This window comes from Bos javanicus, chromosome 7, assembly GCF_032452875.1.
Source record: "Bos javanicus breed banteng chromosome 7, ARS-OSU_banteng_1.0, whole genome shotgun sequence".
In the NCBI taxonomy this organism is placed as follows: Eukaryota; Metazoa; Chordata; class Mammalia; order Artiodactyla; family Bovidae; genus Bos; species Bos javanicus.
Window position 1 is genome coordinate 71,025,279 of NC_083874.1, and position 22,525 is coordinate 71,047,803.

At 41.1% G+C, this 22,525-nt stretch overlaps 1 long non-coding RNA gene across 1 annotated transcript in view; it reads right to left on the minus strand.

Moving 5' to 3' along the window:
* Positions 1-21,597, minus strand: part of LOC133251574 (uncharacterized) — a 97,558-nt gene extending 75,961 nt beyond the window's left edge. The window contains exon 1 of the long non-coding RNA XR_009737689.1: positions 21,204-21,597. This is a non-coding gene — a long non-coding RNA (uncharacterized LOC133251574). The remainder of the gene's footprint in view (positions 1-21,203) is intronic.
* Positions 21,598-22,525: the final 928 nt, after the last annotated feature.

The following is a 22,525-nucleotide window of genomic DNA, read 5'->3' on the forward strand; positions in this document are numbered from 1 at the left end:
CTTACTGGCTCTGAAACTGAACATTGAACTCCCAACCCTCTTTATCTTTTCTCTCTATTTGGTAGGACTGGGGTGAGGGTGGGGGAGTCTTTTAATTTTCACCATTCTTGGCATTGATTATTGATGAATGCTCTGGAGTGCAGGGTATGAGCTTCATTCTATTAGTAGGAAAAACCACCTCCACCCATACCCACTGCAATAAGCAGCATACTGAACTTCACCTCTGAGGAGGTCCTTCCTTCCCTTTAGGAAGCTTGAATTTATGTTTTGTGAATAGAACCTAGAGCAAAGAGAAAGAGCTTGAGGTGAAAGTAGAAAAAAGAGAACAACCTAGGAGTACATTACCCGAGGAGCATGAGTATTCCCCAGCTGTACGTCCCACCCATTGCTCTATGAGGATCACAAACTCAAAAGTCTTCAGGGTAATGGCAAGTAATGGAAATGAGAAGGCCAGGCCCTCTGGGGACAGTGGGGACCTGGAAAATGTGGAACCCTCTAAAGGAGCCTCAGCACCCCAGCTCCACCCACCTGTTGCCTTAGGATGTAGACCCAGTACTGCCACATCTTACCCAGATGGCTCATCAGTAAAGTATCTACCTGAAATGCAGGAGACACAGGAGATTCGAGTTTGATCCCTGGGTCGGGAAGATCCCCTGAAGAAGGGAATGGCAACCCACTCCAGCACTCTTGCCTGGAGAATTCCATGGACAGAGGTGCCTGGTAGGCTACAGTCCATGTGGTCACAAATCTAACCTAGATTTTTATGTACTTTTTTTTTTTTTTTTTAATAATCGGCTTCCCTGGCGGCTCAGCTGGTAAAGAATCCACCTTCAATACAAGAGACCTATGTTCAATCCCTGGGGTGGGAAAATCCCCTGTAGAAGGGAATGTCTACCCACTCCAGTATTCTGGCCTGGAGAATTCCATGGACTGTATAGTCTATGGGGTTGCAAAGAGTTGGACACAACTGAGCGACTTTCACAGTCACAGAGCACAGCACACACTCCTTCCATCATTAAAGAGAAGCCAGAAACCTAGGTTTTTATGTACTTTTTTTATTTTTAAATGTCAGTGACTAATTCAATTTTTTCTAAAACTCAGTGTAGGCCTCACACAAGCATCTGAGCCCCAGATCCAGCCTGCAGGCACCTCTGCTCTTTGGCCTCTCCCTAAGTAGTCTCATTCCTTTCAGAGCTTAGAGCACAAAGTATGAGCAGTGACCCCCCCCCCAACCCCACCCCCAGGCTATACTTCAGCTTCACCCTCAGCAGTACTCTAGATAAGCATTTCTCAGCTCAGGCTCTCCTCCTGTGCTTTTCTGTTTGTTTTGGATCAACATCAAAGGCGTGGATGAAGGAGAAGGAGGCAAGAAGGAAAGAGAAGAACCTAATCAATGGCATCCAACATGGTGGAGCTCAGAATGGCCTCTTGTTTTCCTGGTAACCCCAACCCTGAACCCAGTGCCTGGTGCATAGTAGATATGTAGTGAATGTTTGTGAATGGATGATAAAAAGATGACCTCCCTGGTAGCTCAGATGGTAAAGCGTCTGCCTGCAATAGCGGAGACCCGGGTTCAATCCCCGGGTTGGGAAGATCCCCTGGAGAAGGAAATGGCAACCCATTCCAGTACTCTTGCCTGGAAAATTCCATGGATGGAGGAGCCTGATAAAATGAAGGATCAAACTGAAAAACAAATGAAGTCACTATGTTGTCCATAAGGAATAATAACCAGGATCCAATATTATCAGCCACTGTAATGGGATCATGAATGGAGAGACTGAAGCTTATGAAGTCAGAGGTCAAACTAGGGAAGAAAAAAAAGAGAGACTTTTAAATTCCATAGACTACATCAAAGTTAGGACATATCATTTGGAGACCAAAAGCCTGGATTTGAGTCATTGTTCTGCAAATTATTAGCCACATGATTTGGGTCGATTCATGGAACCCCACTGGATCTTGGTTTCTTCGTCTGGAAACTGGGGCTAGAATTATCTAGCTCCTAGTGGTGACTTGGGAATAAAATGAGATAATGGAATTCACAATGCTTTGAAAACTGAAAAACACCCCAGAAGTGGGTGAGGGGAACAGGAGAGTCAAGTCACACAGAGGATGATGAGTCAGAAGGACAGTGCAGAGCCAACACGTTTCTTGGGCTGTCTGCATCATTTAACGTATCAAGACAGCTGTTGGCTTAGCTCTTGGCTTAAGTCATCCTGATTAACAGGTGCCTGGCCAGCCAGGAGTTGGACTCCAAGCTGATTGGATGACTAAATGAGGAGGAGCTCCTGAACTTGGACAGTGACAGGAGATGGCTAAGGCAGCAGCCAAGAGAGAAAGCAGCCTTTCCTGTCCAGTTCAAGGACAACTGGGTTGTCTATGAAACATCCTACAGTCTGTCTGCAAGAGTACACGGATCACAGTTCTTTTGGAGGTCTCACTGTTGATGAAGAGGGTGCGCCAATGAACGAGCTCATTCAAGGTGTGAATTATTTGTGTCCATAACATGCAAGTTTACACAGATCCATTAACAAAAATTACATCTGGCGACTACTTCTAAGCAATTACAATTACTGGTTTTAAGCAGTGAGCAAGATAATAAAATAGAGCAGCCATCTTCAAGCCTGTAGCATATCCCCTTGACCTCAGCAGCTGGAAGCTGGATAAATGGTTAAGAACATGAGCTCTGGAGACAGACAGACCAGTTCAAATCCTAACTCTGTAACCTGAGACCACTTAGTCAACCTCTCTAAGTCTCAGTTTCCTCAAATGTAAAATGGGAATAATAATAGTAGCACTTTTGAGTGAGATTGTTAGGATTAAATGAGCTGGCATTTGCAAGACACTAAGCACGGTGTTTCCTTCAGAGAAAGCAGTCCAAAAATGGTAGATAAGATGTTTTCTTCAACAGCCCCTTTGGAATTCCATCTTATATCTATTCCCTTTCTCACTGGGATCCAGAAGATTTCTAAACTGTTAAGGGCAGATGTATCATTTAATTGAGACTAGCGAGGGCTTCCCTGGGGGCTCAGATGGTAAAGAATCTGCCTGCAACGCAGAAGACCTGGGTTTGATCCCTGAGTCAGGAATATCCCCTGGAGAAGGGCATGGCAACCCTTCTCCAGTATTCTTGCCTGGAGAATCCCGTGGACAGAGGAGTCTGGCGGGCTACAGTCTGTGGATTCACAAAGAGTGGGACACAACTGAAGTGACTAACACTTTCATTCATTGAGGACAGAGGGCTTTTTTCCTTGGTGCCAGAGAGTATCTTAAAAGTCCATAAGAAGTTTTTTAGGGTGACAAAGAGTATCCCAAGTTAGAAAAACTCTAGACAAGGCATGGGCTCTTCACCCAGAAAGGCTCCACTTCAACCTTTTTTTTTTTTTTTTTTATTGGAGTTCAGTGTAGGATTTTTGCTTGATGAAAATTGTTCAGTAGTAAAAGATTCAACCTCTTTGTTGTACAAAGAGCACATCTGAGACCCAGGGTGAAGAGACTTGTCCAAGGATACCTTGTGAATATAAAACAGACACAGGACTGGCCTTTATTGTCCCCAAACCTCCAAACTTTTGTTAAATGTAAATAACAATTAGTCTAAATGATTAGTTATTGGATAATTACTATCCCCAGTGCAACTATTCTGTCTTTAATCAGATCAAAGTTACATCAGCCCAATATGCTTCTACTTTGAGACATGGGCTAAGAAAATACTATCTCACATCCAGGGATATAGAGAATCTCACTTAAATATTAATATGCATTATGTACCTTGTGCCTGGGATCTACACCTTATATTCCTGTACTTTGGCTTCTATTTTCAAAATAATGGAAGAGCAAACCAAGCCAAATTAAAGGAGATAGGGAGGAAGTGAGGAGAAAAGAAAAAAAAAGAAGGCATGAAGTCCCAAATTAGAAGGATTCTGGGCATGTACAGTGTCTAACCCCCTGAAGCACCATTAAAGTATCACTAGCTTATCATCACGTGCATTCTCAAACCTGCAGTTATTGAGTGTTTGGGGGTTTTTTTGGTTTTTTTTAGTCACCCACGTTCTATGCACTCTATACACATTTTCTCATTTGAATCTCTCAAGGACCGTATAAGGTAAGTATTTATTATTCCCATTTTACATATAAGGAAAGAAATAGAGAATTAAGTACACAGCACCAGATGACAAGACAGAGGTGTACAGTGGACTCACTCTGCTCCCACATGAAAATTACACAGTTCAGCTAATGTTCAAACAATCAAAACAAATAGATAATACAATAGTATAGGTGGTCCCACCTGTCCTTCCCACTGACTTTGGACCCCAGGGAGATCATCAAACAGACTATGTTGTTGTAGCCACATGCCCTTCGTAGCATCATTACTATAGCATGTAGAGAGTAATTATAAACATGATTTTTCATTTAACCTGACCGTAAGCCAGCTATATCATTTGAGAAGCAGCAGCAGTCAGGTCCAATATTGGGAGAAAAATGACTGTGTTTTGACTTCATCAGTCTCCAACCAAGGCAAGTCCTTCAAAGAGATGGTCAAGAAAAATTTTGACCACACACAACTTTTTTTCTTACGTGCTCACTTTAGACCCTAGTTTCCTTAGATGTTATGCCTCCTTCTCTGGATCAGCTGAGAGCCTGATGGGAAGGCAGGAGAGCCAGCTTTTGGTCCTGACCACACCGCCAGTGTGGAGAGCCAGTGCCTCCTCGCTGTCTACCAAATGAGGGACTGGACTAAGCTGGTCACTGAGGAGCCAAATGATGAAGAAGCATGGGCCTGGTATTTGGGCCTAGTCTCTGAAGGCTGAGGGAACTGTTAAGCCAAGCTGAGCTCTACAAGGGGTTCATCCAAATCCTCAGGAGATTCTGGGCCTCACACAGCAGGCACCCACCAGCACCCCTGCCCCCTTGGCGGGAGCTCTGAGTTGTTTAGCAACTGAGCCAGCCTCTTCCTGGATCTACTGGGAAATAAAAGGAACAGCTTCCTGGCCTGGAGGCACAGCCTCAGCTCGGCTGGGACTTGGAATTTGAGCTGAGGAAACAGGCTTCGAAGCCTCTCTCCAACCAAACCAGCCACCCATCTTCTGCCCCAGCCACCAGCCACATGATAATTCATAATCTTGATGACAGGAGAGAGGTGGGGGAGCCAAGAAAAGAAAAGAGATCCTTCCCAGCCAACTGGGATCTGAGCTGTTGAATCCAGAAGTTGTTTTATTCAAAATAAAAAGGAAAAAAAAATTGACCAAGTATAATTATAGAGTGTCTGAGATTGCACGTGGCTGGGCCGCCTGTGAAGGATGAGGACTTCTCCGTCAGCCAGTGGTTTTGTCTACATCATGCCACACAACCTGCCTCATCCTTTGTTTTCTTTAAATGAATTGACCCGTTTTATTTGCACTAACAAACAGACCGATTGTTTGAGTGCCAGGCAACAAACCTTCATACTCTCCTGCAGCTTAGCAAAGTTTCTCACAAAATAGCTTGCCTGCCTTTCTGAGCTGATGAAACATACAACTTAATCACCTAAGGCCATGAGCCAAGGTGATTGCAGAGAAGACAGTCAAATACAGCACCCTGTGTGTAATGAAGGTCCAAGGCTCTTTGGAACTCAGTGGAAAAAAATGCTCTTTGGAGCCTCACCCTATTAAGTCAATAGGTCTTCGCCCAGTGGAATTTAACTGGTAAATACTGAAAGAACTAAGAAGCAAATAGTTCTAGACTGAACCATTCTGCTGCTGACACTGAACTTTGTAGTGCAATACCCCCTGACTTCTCAGTTCAGTTCAGTCGCTCAGTCGTGTCCGACTCTTTGCAACCCCATGAATCGTGGCACGCCAGGCCTCCCTGTCCATCACCAACTCCCGGATTTCACTCAAACTCATGTCCATCGAGTCGGTGATGCCATCAAGCCATCTCGTCCTCTGTCATCCCCTTCTCCTCCTGCCCCCAATCCCTCCCAGCATCAGGGTCTTCTCCAATGAGTCAACCCTTTGCATGAGGTGGCCAAAGTATTGGAGTTTCAACTTCAACATCAGTCCTTCCAATGAACACCCAGGGCTGATCTCCTTTAGGATGGACTGGTTGGATCTCCTTGCAGTCCAAGGGACTCTCAAGAGTCTTCTCCAACACCACAGTTCAAAAGCATCAATTCTTTGGCACTCAGATTTCTTCACAGTCCAACTCTCACATCCATACATGACTACTGGAAAAACCATAGCCTTGACGAGACGGACCTTTGTTGGCAAAGTAATGTCTCTGCTTTTGAATATGCTATCTAGGTTGGTCATAACTTTCCTTCCAAGGAGTAAGCGTCTTTTAATTTCATGGCTGCAATCACCATCTGCAGTGATTTTGGAGCCCAGAAAAATAGAGTCAGCCACTGTTTCCCCATCTATTTCCCATGAAGTGATGGGACCAGATGCCATGATCTTCGTTTTCTGAATGTTGAGCTTTAGGCCAACTTTTTCACTCTCTTCTTTCACTTTCATCAGGAGACTTTTTAGTTCCTCTTCACTTTCTTCCATAAGGGTGGTATCATCTGCATATCTGAGGTTATTGATATTTCTCCTGGCAATCTTGATTCCAGCTTGTGCTTCTTCCAGCCCAGCATTTCTCATGATGTATTCTGCATAGAAGTTAAATAAGCAGGGTGACAATATACAGCCTTGACGTACTCCTTTTCCTATTTGGAACCAGTCTGTTGTTCCATGTCCAGTTCTAACTGTTGCTTCCTGACCTGCATATAGGTTTCTCAAGAGGCAGGTCAGGTGTTCTGGTATTCCTATCTCTTTCAGAATTTTCCACAGTTTATTGTGATCCACACAGTCAAAGGCTTTGGCATAGTCAATAAAGCAGAAATAGATGTTTTTCTGGAACTCTCTTACTTTTTCCATGATCCAGCGGACATTGGCAATTTGATCTCTGCTTCCTCTGCCTTTTCTAAAACCAGCTTGAACATCTGGAATTTCACAGTTCATGTACTGTTGAAGCCTCCTGGCTTGGAGAATTTTGAGCACTAATTTACTAGTGTGTGAGATGACTGCAATTGTGCGGTAGTTTGAGCATTCTTTGGCATTGCCTTTCTTTGGGATTGGAATGAAAACTGACCTTTTCCAGTCCTGTGGCACTGCTGAGTTTTCCAAATTTGCTGGCATATTAAATGCAGCACTTTCACAGCATCATCTTTCAGGATTTGGAATAGCTCAACTGAAATTCCATCACCTCCACTAGCTTTGTTCATAGTGATGCTTTCTAAGGCCCACTTGACTTCACATTCCAAGATATCTGGCTCTAGGTGAGTGATCACACCATTGTGATTATCTGGGTCATGAAGATCTTTTTTGTATAGTTCTTCTGTGTATTCTTGCCACCTCTTTTTAATATCTTCTGCTTCTATTAGGTCCATACCACTTCTGTCCTTTGTCGAGCCCATCTTTGCATGAAATGTTCCTTTGGTATCTCTAATTTTCTTTAAGAGCTCTCTAGTCTTTCCCATTCTATTGTTTTCCTCTATTTCTTTGCATTGATCACTGAGGAAGGCTTTCTTATCTAAGGCTTTCTTATCTCTCCTTGCTATTCTTTGGAACTCTGCATTCAGATGCTTATATCTTTTCTTTTCTCCTTTGCTTTTCACTTCTCTTCTTTTCACAGCTATTTGTAAGGCCTCCCTCAGACAGCCATTTTGCTTTTTTGCATTTCTTTTCCATGGGGATGGTCTTGATCCCTATCTCCTGTACAATGTCATGAACCTCCGTCCATAGTTCATGAGGCATTCTATCTATCAGATCTAGTCCCTTAAATCTATTTCTCACTTCCACTGTATAATCATGAGGAATTTGATTTAGGTCATACCTGAATGGTCTACTGGTTTTCCCTAGTTTCTTCAATTTAAGTCTGAATTTGGCAATAAGGAGTTCATGATCTGAGCCACAGTCAGCTCCAGTCTTGTTTTTGCTGACTGTATAGAGCTTCTCCATCTTTGGCTGCAAAGACTTCTAGGTCTGCGCTTTAGAGAGTGTCACTCTGCCCCTAATCAGATGTGCTCTGCAGACCAGCCTGCTTAAGGAACCAAGCCTCTCTGTCTCCAAAGTCTAAGACAGGTACTCATTTGCTACCAGTGCACTTATTCTCCAGTTTTAGGAGGTAGTGTGTGTGTATATATACACAGATGTGGGTGTAATTAATATTGTTTAATATGTTTTCTTGTACCTGTGAACTGTAATACAACCCAAAAAAACTTTATCTCTTGTTGCCACTCTTTTATTCTCAAACTTGGCCATGAGTAAGTCTTTCCTTTTCTTACCAGACTATGAATATCTCTCATATTTCTAAATCAAGAGAATTACAGTGGATCTTAAAGGGAAGATATTAAAGGTGCAATTCCACATCCAGCACTTGGCTCCCTGTCTCCTGGTCCCAGAGCCCAGTGCAAGACCATCTTATACTTGACACTCAGTCAATAGTTAGCAGTTCAATCAGAAGTGAAAGTATTAGTCGCTCAGTCGTGTTCAATTTTATGCAACTCCAGGGACTGTCGCCCACCAGACTCCTCTTTCCATGGGATTCTCCAGCAAGAATACTGGAGTGGATAGCCATTCTCTTCTCCAGGGAATCTTCTTGATCCAGGAATTGAACTCAGGTCTCCTGAATTGCAGGCAGACTCTTTTACCATCTGAGCCTCCAGGGAAACCTGCAATCAGAAGGTTGGTTAAAAGGCTGACTGGGGCTCACCCCAGTCAAAGGCAGATTCAGGTCTTGGCTCTGTATCCTTGACTAGACTCGAACTACAGGGTCCTCTGCCACTATCTAATAAACATGATGCACACATACAGTTGTGAGCTTCACAAGGACAGGTTGGGATCCCCTTTTCCCAGGGCAGCCTCTGGGTCAAGGACACAAGGGCAAGTGCTTCATTTGGGAGGTGATTCAAAGCAGCACCCATAGGGTGCTTACTTCCCTAATCAGTGAAGTAAGATGGAAAGGAAGGCAGCCAAGGCGAGGTGTGTAAGTGAGCAACTGAGTCATATTCCCCATGGAGACCTCTGGGACAACATGGAAAGCATGCCTCAGTTTGCTCCGCACCAAAGGGTATCTTCTACCAATTCCCATCTGTGAATTAAAGGCTACTTCTGCAGATATCAGAACCCAGACTACCTTGCTTGTAGACTGAGCATGCAGCCTGAGAGAGCATCCAGGCAAAGTCACAGGTGCAAGCAGTAAGAAGCTGGTGAGCAAGAGGAATCTGAGGGTAGGAGTGGGGCACTTACTGATACTGATAGTGGCCGATTAGCTGGATTCCCCAGTGCCTACAGCAGTGCCTGGCATATAGCTGGTGCTCAAAACAAAATTACACAAATGCATTTATTCTGTTGGTTTTATGAAGAAAATTTTAAGGAGGACATTTTCTTCAAAGGAAATTTTATAAGCAAAGTTCAGAGTGTAAATGAGATTAAAATGAAGTTGTCTGATTTAAGGACTGAAGCTCCATCACCTCCTCTCACAACACACAGACAGCTGTGAGGAACATCCAGTGTGCCTCAGCGTCCACGGTGAGAAGCCCTAATTTAATTCCTTCCATTTTACTCATGAGACAGTTGAGGTGCCCTGTCTCTGCTGACCTTAGTGCTAGGAGCCACAGTCCCAGAGTCTTTGGGTCGATACGGGTAGGCACAACCCTGAGCATTGGCTCAGTGTCAGTGGGATCCTCCCTGGAAGCACCTGGGAAGCCCTTGCCGAGAGCTGGGATGCTCTTCCCCCAAGACTGGCAGAGGAAGAGAAAACCGTCTGTCACTAAGTCATGACACCTCATCAGTCTCCAAGAACACAAGTGATTAAATCTGTTGTCATTCTCGTCCCATCACTTCAGAACCAAACGTTAGCAGCCAAGGGGGATGTTAGCAGCCAAGGGGGATGTCAGCACCTTCGGTTGTTGCCATCACCTGAATCTGCTTTCCACATCTGCCAGAAAGACTGTCATCTTGGACATCCAGACTCTAAACCCCCATGTAGAATTGGATCTTCTCATTCCTAGGAAGGTGTATTGAGCAAAAAATCCTGAAGAACTTTCAAACACAAGTTCCTGCTAGAAGGCCAAGTCTGAGGCCACTAAACTGGAATGAACTCGCAGTTTGGACAGAGAGAAAGAGATTGAGATGTGGGAAGGGAAGATTTCAGCCTTGACTTCCAGGAGTTCTTGGATTTCCTGTGGCAACATTTGGATCTGTGCGTGGCGCCCACTCCTCTGGCACCCACTCAGCTAGGTTTCTTGCTGCCAGCACTGAAAACTCCCGGTTCAACTGCTTTCCTTCCAGTCTTGATATCAGTCTGAAAACCAGGTGAGGCAGCCAGGGCTACCTACCAGTTTTATCAGTGCAAGAGGGAAATCCCTCCACCTTAGTCTCGCTGCAGCACCCTAACTGGAACTTCCCTCTGCTGACAAGAAAGAGAAAAGAAATAATAAGGAATGGTTTAGTGTGAACCCCAGAGGAAATTAGCTCTTCATCTCTGTCTATTCTCCTAAGAGGAGAGCTCAATGGATCATTCCAACTGAGGCAACTTGCCAAACTCCTCATTTTCACTGATGAAAATTTGAGTCCCAAAGAAGGAGAAGCGACTTGCCTAAAATCTCACAGTTATTTATAGAATATCTGTGACCAAAATAGCAGTATTTCCTAATTCGTTGTCTAGTGCCTTTTTTCTATACTAATTTTAGATAAAATCTTTTTTTCCTTTAGCTGTGCTTTTTCTTTTCATTCTTTCTTTATGTCTGTTTGTTTGTTTAGTTCTGTCTCTGGCATATAAACTCTCATCAGATATTTGTTGAAGGAAAGACTATATGAATATATGAATGAATCTCCCCTCTAAGGGAAAAACTGGGACTTTTTTTAAAAGATGATTTTTTTTTTTTTTTTGGACATCTAGGTTGTTTCCATGTCCTGGCTATTATAAACAGTGCTGCGATGAACATTGGGGTACACGTGTCTCTTTCCCTTCTGGTTTCCTCAGTGTGTATGCCCAGCAGTGGGATTGCTGGATCATAAGGCAGTTCTATTTCCAGTTTTTTAAGGAATCTCCACACTGTTCTCCATAGTGGCTGTACTAGTTTGCATTCCCACCAACAGTGTAAGAGGGTTCCCTTTTCTCCACACCCTCTCCAGCATTTATTATTTGTAGACTTTTGGATTGCAGCCATTCTGACTGGTGTGAAATGGTATCTCATAGTGGTTTTGATTTGCATTTCTCTGATAATGAGTGATGTTGAGCATTAAAAGATGATTTTTTGACCTTCAGAGATCTTCCAAATGGTACAAACATAAGCATGCTGGACAAACTACATTCTTTTTTTTTTAATTGAAATATTGTTGACATACGATTTTGTTAGTTTCAAGTATACTACATGTTAATTTGACATTTGCATACATTATGAAATGATCACAAGTCTAACTATCTGCCCCATTCAAATTTATTACCATATTTTTGACCATATGCTTTATTCTTTATGCATATTACATCCCTGTGGCTTTTTTATTTTAAAACTAGAGGTTTGTACCTCTTAGTCCCCTTCACCTATTTCTCCCCTCCCACATCCCTCTCCTCTGCAACACCACCCATTTTTTCTCTGTTTCTGAGTCTGTTTTCATTTTGTATTGTTTGTTTTGTTTTTTATAGTCCACATATAAGTGAGATCACTTAGTATTTGTCTTTCTCTAACTTTTTTTCACTTAGCATAATACCCTCTAGATTTATCCATTAGTAGTGAATAGCGAGATTTCTTTTTGATGGTCAAATAACATTCCATTGTGTGCATACATATATATATATATGTGGGTATATATCCATTCATCTATGATGAACACAAAGGTTACTTGCATATCTTGGCTATTGTAAATAATTCTGCTATGAACATTGACATGCATATATCTTTTTAAATTAGTGTTTGTGTTTTCATCAGGTAAATACCCAGAAGTGAAACTGCTGGATCATATGATAGTTCAGTATTTTTAATTTTTTGAGGAACCTTCATACTGTTTTCCATAGTGATTGCACCAATCAACAATACCACACAAAGTTTCTCTTTTCTCCACATCCTCACCCACTCTTGTTATTTATGATCTTTTCAATGATAACCATTCTAACAGATGTAAAATTATATCTCATTGTGGTTTTGATTTGCATTTCCCTTATGATTAGTGATGCTAAGCATCTTTTCATGAATCTGTTGGCCATCAGTATCTCTTCTTTGAAATAATGTATGTTGTGTTGCTCTGCCCGTTTTTAAATCAGGTTGTTTGTTTTGGTATTCAGTTGCATGCTGCTGCTGCTGCTGCTGCTGCTAAGTTGCTTCAGTCGTGTCCAACTCTGTGCGACCCCAGGGACGGCAGCCCACCAGGTTTCTTCGTCCCTGGGATTCTCCAGGCAAGAACACTGGAGTGGGTTGCCATTTCCTTCTCCAATGCGTGAAAGTGAAGTCGCTCAGTCATGTCCGACCCTTAGTGACCCCATGGACTGCAGCCCACCAGGCTCCTCCGTCCATGGGATTTTCCAGGCAACAGTACTGGAGTGGGGTGCCACTGCCTTCTCCAATTCAGTTGCATAAGCTGTTTATATATTTTGGATATTAACCCCTTATCAGAGATATCTTTTGCAAATATCTTTTCCCATTCAGTAAGCTGCCTTTTTATTTTGTTGACCATTTCCTTCACTGTGCAAAAGCTTTTTAGTTTGATGTAGTCCCATTTGCTTATTTTTGTTTTCATTTCCCTTGCCTGAGGAGACAGATCCAAAACAATATTGCTATGACTGATATCAAAGAACAGCCTGCTTATGTTTTCTTTTAGAAATTTTATGGTTTGGGGTCTTTTGTTTAAGTCTTTAATTCATTTTGAGGTTATTTTTTTTTGTGGCGTGAGAAAGTAGCTCAGTTTGCTTCTTCTGCATGTAGCGGTCCAGTTTTCTCAGCACCACTTATTAAAGAGGTTGTATTTTCCCCACTGTTTATTTTTATCACCTTTGTTGTGAATTAACTGCCCATATAAGCATGGGTTTATTTCTGGGCTCTCTATTCTGTTCCATTGATCACTGCGTCTGTTTTTGTGCCAGTACCATTATATTTTGATTATTGTAGCTTTGTTGCATAGTTTGAAATCAGGGAGCATGATACCTCTAGCTATGTTCTTTCTCAAGATTGCTTTGGCATGCAGGGTCTTTTGTGTTTCTATACAGATTTTTTAATTACTTGGCATAGTTCTGTGCAAAATATTTTTGGTATTTTGATAAGGATTGCACTGAATTTGTAGATTTCCCTGGATGGTATGGCCACTGTAACAATATTAATTCCTCCAATCCATGAGCATGATGTATCTTTCCATTTGTTTGTATAATCTTCAGTTTCTTTCATCAGTGTCTTACAGTGTTTAGAATATAAGTCTTTTACATTTTTGGTCAGGTTTTTTCCTAGGTGCTTTGTTCTTTTTGGTGCAATTGTAAATGGGATTTTAAAAAAATTTCTCTTCCAGATAATTCACAATTAGTGTATAGAAATGCAATACACTATTCTCTAATAATTTCTGTATAATATTTTTCCATCCTGCAAAATTGAATTCATTTCTTTGTTCTAAACAAACTGCATCTTTGAGAGAAGGTGATGTTACTGGAATGAGGGTGATGCAGTTCAGAGTTCAAAATTAAAATGAGTGATGGAGATTAAGCATCATTTGGCAGCAATACCACTGCAGCAGCCTCCTCAGAGGGTTCTTAGACCCCTCTTAAGGCCTAGGACAGGGAGAAAGTCATCAAAAACTTGCCTCTTGGCAAGGTTGAAATTATTTCCAGTTCTAAAATTCTGCAGTTCAGTACACAAATTGACTAAAAGTCAGGATCTCTCTGCTACTGTCTATGATCATGTCTACAACCTCTAAATACTTAACTTGATAAGGTGATTTGGGAAAAAAAAAAAAAAAAGAGGCTATTTTGATCCAAAACAGCTACAGTGGTTTCCACCTAAGAGAGGACTCTCTAGACATAAGCCTATATCTGTTGCAGCCTAAACTTATCTTTCTTTGGCTTTATCTACTTCATATTAGCACTAGAACATTGTAAAGCAAGCAGTAGCTTTTAGTTTTGTTGATTTGAAGTTTTCTATTTACTAGCCATTCTTTTCTTTTTCAATAAAACAGGCTAACTGTAAACACAATTTTTTTAAAGTAGCACAGATGCTAACAAAGAAGAAAATAAAAATCACTGTCAACATTTTTATGAGCATGCTTCCTTTCATTTCTCTGCCTCTGTCACCTGACATTTTAACTTCATCCTGCTGCTTCCAGTTCCCTAGAACTACCTTTCTTTGAATCCACTGGGCTGAGCCACTTATCTTACCTCACCTGATTTTTACAACATCCCCACAATGTGGCAAATTATTATCCCCATTTTATAGGTTGGAAACTGAGGCTCAGAGAATTTGTGCCTTGCCCAAGAGCACACAGCTAACAAGTGACAGAGCTAGGTTTCAACTCCAGGTTTATTTTATTTCAAAAAACATGTCTTAAAAATACATAGCAACCATTTTTTATACTTTTACTATGTGCCAGACACAGTGCTATGTGTCTTACACACATTATCTTAGAACAGCAAATTGATAAAGTAGGTTTTATTCTATTGTTGGGAAAACTAAGGCATAGAGGGGCTAAGTGACTTGCCCTGAACCATACAGCTGATAATAGGCAGAGTTAAAAAGCAGATCAGGATTTTCAACTCATAAATCCATGCTCTTAACCAGGAAAATATATGTATGGTACCCTCCATTCCACTGGTCTAGACAGATTTATGTATATGTGGAGTCATAGTCCACCCACTGTTCTGTCTTTGACTTTAAACTTTTTATGATTCAATCCTACTCCCATAAGTCAATGGTTGGCCTTTGTCCCACCTGGTGGCCCCAGTACTCCATCATAGCCCACACTCTGACCACTCATTTCAACTGTCTTGCCCTCTCTCATACCTTAGCTCCTCACATTGGTCTCAACTGCAGGTGATCATCTTACACCTACCCCTGAAATCGGATACTGTATAGAGACCTACTGACCAGACCTCAGGTTTCAAACAAGCTCTCATCCCCATGATCTGGCCACTTCTGTCCACTCTGGTGAGCCATCCCACCCCACCCAGCCTGCTACCCAACCCTCAACACAAGCCTTTTCACCTTCCCTAGTCTCACTCTGGCTTCACAAGCTAGTCAGCAACAGGGATTCCAAATTCCCTGTAGTTTAAAAGTAATATCCAATGTTACAGCTTGAATAAGGAGATAAGAGTTTTTGGTCAATATGCACAGACCACACTACCCTGAGGTTGAATTACACCATCTCTCTGCTTGAGCTCCTCTCACTGTGTGGCCTCAGGTAAGTCACTTCAGCTCTCTTGTCATCAGTTTCTTTATCTGTCACATAACAGGTAGAAATAGATGGTCCCAGTCCCCTGCAAACTCTGAAATTCTATTAGCTCAAAATTAAGGAAGTGACAAGCCAGGTAGATATTATTCCCATCAGTGTTTTTGTCGAATCATCAACCAACCTAATGAGGCTTTTTATACAGTCCAACTTCTAAGTTCACTTTGGGGAAGAAAGGGAGGAATGGAGGCAAATGGACATTACAGGACAGTGCTGGGAACCAAACATAAAATTGATGGTAGTGTGCTGGTCACAGTGAGAGGAAATCGGTGGGGGGATCCTTGCATAAATAGGGTGCACTTTGAAATGAGCAAGCACTTTCAGTGAGTAAAAAATGTTATCTGACTGAAGCCAAGAGGAAATCTACTTTTTAAAAAAATTCTTTTTATAAAGTTTGGCTCAATCTCTTGTTTTTCTCTCTCTTTATGTAATCTTGTGGGATGCGGCATTAGAATATCATAAATCATTCATGGTGCTCCAGGAAAAAAAAAAAATCACTTGTGCAAAACAGTCACAGTTTGAAATGTGAGAAGTTTTTTTGTATGAAACCCAAAGAAAAAACGTAATTTGTATGGTTCACAGCCCATGATGATCGCTAATTCCCACAGTCACTATGTGGCTTGGTCATTTGTTTGGGGCTTCTTTTGCTTCATTTTAAATGGAGAGTGAGTTAAAGACATAGCCTGTCACAACTGTACTGCATTTTTCCAGGAGTCTTAGAAAAGATGCTATAGTAATGGCATTTGTGGAGACAATTGGAGCTGGCAGATTTTATTTCCTGTTTGAAGAAACCAAGAAAGCCTGCTCCTTGTCCAAAAATCTCTTTTTCCATATGCCCATCACTGCTGTCCCTAATTACTGAGTTAATTAAATTCCTTTCCTAAAATATACTTTTCCCCTAAATCCACATGCATAGACACAAGTAGCCCCCCAGCAGAGGTAACCCATAAAGCTAACTTTCAAATATTATTGCCTTAAATAAAATGGTTTAACTTTAGTATTTCAAATGTGGCAGCTATCTGTTATGAGATTTCTAATAAACAAGCAAGTAATGGGGTTCTTTAAAACTTCTTTCATATTCATTAGCTCACTCAAGCGTCACTGAAGTAGCAAGGACTTATGTGCTCATTCATTAATTCATTTCTACAACAAATATTACTGACCATCAAGCACTATATATAAGGTGGGCTAAAGATACAGACAAGATAACGCTGCTCGCATACCCTCACAGTGTATGGGGTGACAGATAGGTAAAAATCATTATAGAGAGACGAGTTAAAGTGAATACAACTCCCCAGAGTGAAATGCTTTGCCCTGAGTCAAACAGCTAGAAAGCTCTGGGGCAGAGATTTTGTCATAGGTCCCCCAAGTCTAAGCTTAGAACACTCTCAAAGAAGTCCTTTAGCTTCTAAAGGACACATTTTGATGGGGAAAAGTGAGGGACAGAAAGCTCCCAGACTGAGGTCCTTTCTCTTAGAAGAATAATCTGGGTTAATTATCTTAGGAACCAATGAGTAACCAGCAGAACTGAGAGAGAATTCTCAGCAGAACAACTGAGGGAAGCACTCCCAGAGGTCAATTTTACAATTTCTTCCTGTTAGTCCACAGAAGATGTCCAGTCTGGCACAGTGCCTGGTTAGTCCTTGAAAACTGTCTGTTTACTCTTTGTCCAATTGAATTCAAATTAGTCATGTGACCACTTGTGGCTACATTACCAAATGACAGACGCTTGACCCAAAAACTTTTGAGATCTCAGTGACATTGCCTTGAACTCCCAGTTCCTCAGCCTTAAACCATCCTCGAGATCTTGGCTGTTTCCTGATGCTGAGAATCTTATTGTTTGATTCACTGCTACCATTCTACTCTCATGTCCCAAGGCACAGTCTTTCCCCCATTTTCCAAGAGAAAACTGTACAAATCATTTGCTAGCTTCCAAGAATTGACTAGACATCACACAGTTATGGAGCATAGTTATATCATGCCCAACCCAGCACAGCTGATTCACTATCTTGCTGGTTCTACTACCCCTTCTCTGTCTCTGTCTCGTATGTCCTACTCCCTTCCCAGAGCAACAAATATGCCCTTCCTCTTTGTTCAGGCACAGTTATACTATATATCCAGCTTCTATTGTAAGAGGACTTGTCAAGGTTACTTTTTTTTTCCTTACCAAGGTGAATCTCTTCTTAGAAAGGATTTTTGGACTAACTAGTAAGATAGTCAGAATAGTAAGATAGTAAGATAGTAAGAATTTTCTGCCTTTTATTCCACCCAAGACTGAAATCAAAACTGTAGACTACTGCCCTTTATTTTCAGTGTCTCCTGTGGTCACGTGTTGAAAAGTAGCAGAGAGTTCCTATCATAATATCTCAGTGCAAATGTCAGGATTGATTTCACCTCATCCAATGCCTTACATATCCACCTGGCTTTGATTCTGTGGTACCACATGCTGTGATGGTTTCTGGGTCTGTGCAATAAGCAACAGAAAGAAAAGTCATTAAACACCTACTGTATACAAAACACTATGCTGGGGACTGGGAGGAATAAAGAATCATAACTCTGTTCCTGTCCTTTAAGAACTCAAAAACTAATCTCTAGCATAAACTTACTATGAAATCTTAGGAAAATGACAGTGTCCAAACTTCAGTTTCCTCATCTATAATATCATGGTGTCCTAAACATTTATCTCATAGGGTCACTGCAAGGAGTAAATGAAATAAAGGGAAAAAAGGCAGGACAACTAATGTTCTTGGCTTGGCACATGGCTAACAATAATAATAAATGGAGGGCAAAAATAAAACTCAATACTGATTGCTGAATGAAACAGGAAAACATACACAATATAAGGCAGACTTGGATACCTTTCATTGGAGTGATACAAAGACTAGGGTGGTACATGGGAGAGAAAGTTTCACTCTAGTTCAGAGGATTGAGAAAGACTAGTCAGAGCAGATAGAAGTTGAGGGAGGCATGAAAAATGAGTAGGATTTGGACAAATGGTCTTGGGAAGTTCCCACAAGGAGTTGGTAATCAGTGTTGAAAGTTGTATGTTTCCAGCAGTGTTTCAGTCTTGAAAGTAAAGATCTTGGATCCTACTGAAGCAGTATTGCTATACTCAGAAATGATTTGGTTGGTAGAACTCTTCAAAGTTTTATGGCTGAAATTCTATCTGATGCCTATGCAGTCTGTGGGTGACACAGAAGTATAAGCCTAGACATTACATTGCCTGAGGAAACATTTAGACTAATATTCAGTAGATGTCACAACTGTGTGGGCACAACATCCCTGTGCCAAATTCCTCTAATTATCAGTTCCCACAGCTCCAGTTAAAGGACGTTCATCGCCAATACAATTTTGACCATAATTAACATGTTGAAAAGAACCAAAAGAGGGGAAATACACCAGGTTTATGAAAGATCATGATAAGAAGGACAAAGCTTCCAAAAAGTATAATTTTAAAAGGAATCTTAATTTCATTACTAGCTTGACATTAGGTAAGCCACTCATTCTCTTTCGACCTCAGAGTACCTCTCACACTCTTTGTAGCACTAATATCCTTAAACCTTTGATTCAAAATAAAACAGAAATAAAGTATCACATTGCAGAGAAAATCAACTGAAATTGAACATATAAAACTGTTTGGTAATTTTTCAACTATAAAATAAAGAGATTTTTATTACTGCTATGAAATCACCCAATTTCAGTTCAACAAGCAACACACCAATCCCCAGGAATACAAAAGATGAATAATCCCACCCTGCACTTGGCATGCACTGGAAGCCTTGTGTCCATACATGAACACCACAGTTTAATAGAGATACCAGTACTGAATACCCTATGGTTTGGGGAGAAGCTGGAGCTATTTCTGGGTCAGAAGCTGTCATCTAATTCAAAATTCCTATCCGAGCTATGTGGGAGGGACTAAAACTCTTTTAAATTACTTAGGGCGGAACAAATATCCACAGGTAGAAGTTCCACAGAAGTGAATCTCAGCTTTGTGTAAGGAAGAACATCCCAATAGTTAGAGTTGCCCCACTGGAAAAGTTAGTGAGTCCCCAGTACCAGAAGCATTTCAGAAGGATCTGGAGAACTACTTCTCAGAGTTGCTGTAGGAGACATTTCCACAGGGTCAGGCCAGAAAATGTATAAATGTTCTCCCAGTTCTGAATCCCAAAGTCCCACCATATATAGGAATATTTATCATGGTTCATTCATTTACCCAATAAATATTTAGTGACTGGTTCTGACTTTGGGACCAGCATGGCTGGGTTTAAATCTCAATTCTGCCACTTCCTAGCTATGAGACTCTGGGGAGGTTAGCTTTGCTGTATCGTAGTTTCCTCATATATAAATGGGAATAGTAATAGTTTCTGCTCATAGAGTTGCTATGAAGATGAAAGGAGATGATTTGTGTAAAGCACTTTTGAACAGTGTCTGACACACAATACACAGTCAATCAATAGCAAACATTGTTAACCATAGTAGTATATGTTAGGCATTGAGCTAGACACTAAATCACTAGGGTTAGGAAAACAGACATGAATCCTACCTTTCTTGAGTGTAATGTCATCCAGTAGGGTACAAAAGATATTAGACAAAAAGTCAAAAAATACAAATACAGTTTCAAACTATGACAATTGCTATGAAGAAAAAAAAAAAAAGAGGATGCTATGATAGCATACAAGAGAGGAGATGGGAACTCATTTAGACTGGGAGGTGCAGGGAAGAGTTCTTTGAGAACCTGTTATAATAAAGACATATCCAAGCACCAGTAATTTAAAGGGGTGCCAAATGCCTGGCCTTATTTTAAGTCAGCTAAGAAAACCAGCTATATGCTAGGGTATGAAGTTACTTGTCCATCTGAGTCGAATTTGTGTATCAAGCTTCACCTTAGTGTAAACAGGTTCTCTTTGCTTTGGCTATTCCCATTTGATTTTTCTCTGAATCTATAAATTCATCAGTCTATCCATCCATCATACATACATCTATTCATCCATCTCTATCGAAGGATTCAAAGATATGTAGATTCCAATCCTAAGGAGCTCCTGTAAGGGAGCCTGAAAAGTGAAAGTGAAACTCACACAGTTGTGTGAGTCACACAGTCTGACTCTTCGCTACCCCATGGACTATATAGTCCATGGAATTCTCCAGGCCAGAATACTGGAGTGGGTAGCCTTTCCCTTCTCCCAGGGGATCTTCCCAACCCAAGGAAAAAACCCAGGTCTCCTGCATTGCGAGCAGATTCTTTACCAGCTGAGCCACAAGGGAGCCTGATATGAGCACAAATTCCTGTAAGTGAAGATACATCAGGGAGATGGAGGGAAATGTTATGCAAATTTTAAGAAACTAGAAATTCAGCACAGATGAGGGATAAGGGAGAATTGTTTGGAAAAAGTGGTATGTTGAAAGCAAAAGCGAAAGTCACTCAGTTGTGTCTAACTCTTTGCAACTCCATGGACTATATAGTCCATGGAATTCTCTAGACCAGAATACAGGAGAGGGTAGCCTTTTCCTTCTCCAGGGGATCTTCCCAACCCAGGAATTGAACCCATCTCCCAAATTGCAGGTGGATTCTTTACCAGCCGAGCCACTGTTGAAGCATGCCAGAAAATTCTAAGCAAAGTGAATTTAAAGGAATCAAATCTTACTCAACATTTGGGTTCTAAAATCAGTGCATAAAGCATGATTAGATGAAAAAATCACAACTAGATGATAGTCAACATTCCTTGAAAATCCCTTCAGCAGGAACCCTTCTGGAGAATGACATACCATCTCTCAAGAAATCCAGTAGAGCCAGTGTTTCCTCTAGTCTTGAAGTCATTTACTGTTGGCTTCAGTTGAACATCCGATGAATCTGTGAGCTTCCTTTACAGTGCTATGTTGGAAAATTAGCAAGGAAACACAAACTTTAAATGATACAATGGACCAGTTAGACGTAATTGATATCTATATGACATTTCACCCCAAAACAATGAATTACACCTTTTTCTCAAGTGCTCATGGAACCTTCTCCAGGATAGATCACATCCTGGGCCATAAATCTAGCCTTGGTAAATTCCAAAAATTTGAAATCGTTTCAAGCCTCTTTTCTGATTACAATGCAGTAAAATTAGATGTCAACTACAGGGAAAAAAAAAACTATTAAAAATACAAACATATGGAGGCTAAACAACACACTTCTGAACAATCAACAAATCACAGAATAAATCAAAAGAGAAATCAAAATATGCATAGAAATGAACGAAAATGAAAACACAACAACCCAAAACCTATGAGATTCAGTAAAAGCAGTGCTAAAGGGAAGGCTCCAGAGAAGTCGATGGCACCCCACTTCAGTACTCTTGCCTGGAAAATCCCATAGATAGAGTAGCCTGGTAGGTTGCAGTCCATGGGGTCGCAAAGAGTCGGACACGACTGAGCGACTTCCTTTTCACTTTTCACTTTCACGCACTGGAGAAGGAAATGGCAACCCACTCCAGTGTTCGTGCCTGGAGAATCCCAGGGACAGCGGAGCCTGGTGGGCTGCCGTCTATGGGGTCACACAGAGTCAGACACGACTGAAGCGACTTAGCAGCAGCAGCAGCAGCAAGGGGAAAGTTCATAGCAATACAAGCTTACCTCAAGAAACAAGAGAAAAATCAAATAAATAACCTAACTCTACACCTAAAGCAACTAGAAAAAGGAGAAATGAAGAACACCAGTGTTAGTAGAAGGAAAGAAATCATAAAAATTAGTGCAGAAGTAAATGAAAAAGAAACAAAGGAGACCATAGCAAAAATCAACAAAGCCAAAAGCTGGTTCTTTGAGAACATAAATAAAATAGACAAACCATTAGCCAAACTCATCAAGAAAAAAAGGGAGAAGAATCAAATCAACAAAATTAGAAATGAAAATGGAGAAATCACAACAGACAACACAGAAATACAAAGGATCATAAGAGACTACTATCAGCAACCACATGCCAATAAAATGGACAACTTCGAAGAAATGGACAAATTCTTAGAAAAGTACAACTTTCCAAAATTGAACCAGGAAGAAATAGAAAATCTTAACAGACTGATCACAAGCATGGAAATCAAAACTGTAATCAG